Raw genomic sequence first — 1,573 nt, forward strand, 5'->3', positions numbered from 1 at the left:
AGAATGATGAGTGACATCCCAAAAACACCATACCCACTGTGAAGCATGGGGGTGGAAACATCATGCTTTGGGCTGCTTTTCTGCAAAGGTGACAAGACGACTGATCCATATTAAGGAGAGGATGGATGGGGCCATGTATCATGAGATTTTGGCCAAAAACCTCCTCCCTTCAGTAAAAGCATTGACAATGGAATGTGACTGGCCTTCCAGCATGACAATGACCCCAAACACACCGATGGGCAACTAAGGAGGGGCTCCATAAGAAGCATTTCATAGTCCTGGCGTGGCCTAGCCAGTCTCCAGACCTCAACCCAATCGAAAGTCTGTGCAGGGAGTTGAAAGTCTGTGTTGCCTGGCAACAGCCCCAAAACATGACAGATCTAGAGAAGATCTGCATGGAAGAGTGGCCCAAAATACCTGCTACAGTGTGTGCAAACCTGGTCAAAAACTACAGGAAACATTTGACCTCTGCAATCGCCAACCAAGGTTATTTTACAAAGTATTGAGTTTAACTTTTTAATTGTCCGAATATTTTTTTTTCTGCAAGACTATACAAATAAATTGTTTAAAAATCATACAATGTGATTTCCTGTTTTTTTCCCACATTCTGGGCCTTATTCTGATCGGAGCGGCCAAACGTGCGTACGTTCGCTATTAACGTACGCTATCCGCACGCGGCCGTTGGGGTTAAGTCCACCCACAACTCAGCCGCATACGTACGGCCAGAAACAACGTCGAAGGGGAGTGGCGTACAAATGTGCGTACGCCAACGTACACGGACGGGCCAGCCCTTACACTCCGACAACTGGCGTACAATTGAGCGTACACCACCGTTTACGGACGTCTCTCGGCCGTCTTCCCACCGACTTCTTGCGGCTATCTGAGCGTACGCCAGCTTGCACGGACGGGTCCCTATTGTTTTCAATAGAAAAGTCAGCTTATGTCACCGCTCGTGAGAGTGAGCGTACGTCCGTGTACGCTGACATACCCTTCACATATATGGACCAGCATATCTTCCCTTTCAACTATAATTATGAAAATTAATTAATTAATTGAATTAATTAATGTGCAAAATAGTGGCCATGGGATTAAAACATTGCTGAAACATCCTTTGTAGGTGTTAGATGTGGTTTATGTTATTGTATCATAAATACAAAACCTATGTTTGTATTAGAGTGAACACGTTGACACATGTCGACTTGTGTCGATTGAGTGTGCTACTGTGTAAAGTCTATGAAAGCACGTAGTGAATGTGTATAACTGTTTAACAAATACCTACCTTTGCATATATAAGCAGGTCTTACAAAGATTCTTACCTTAAATTAAACAAACCTTTAAATGTAGAGAAGTATAGAAAGATAAGCTTCCAATGTGTTAGAGTGCTGTGTGTGGCTTGCAGGTAGTGAAATCATGGTTTGGACTTAATAGACTGCAGCATTGGTTATTACATTCAGGTGTATGTGTTTGGTAGTAATCCGCGTAAATTAGCTAACCCAGGCGCACGCTGGCATGCGGTATCTGTAGGGGTGGTTTGAGATGGCGGTTGGCGGCCGCCTGTTTTGTGTCCGAAATG

The sequence above is a fragment of the Crinia signifera genome, chromosome 4 (genome assembly GCF_055691185.1).
Source record: "Crinia signifera chromosome 4, ASM5569118v1, whole genome shotgun sequence".
NCBI lineage: Eukaryota > Metazoa > Chordata > Amphibia > Anura > Myobatrachidae > Crinia > Crinia signifera.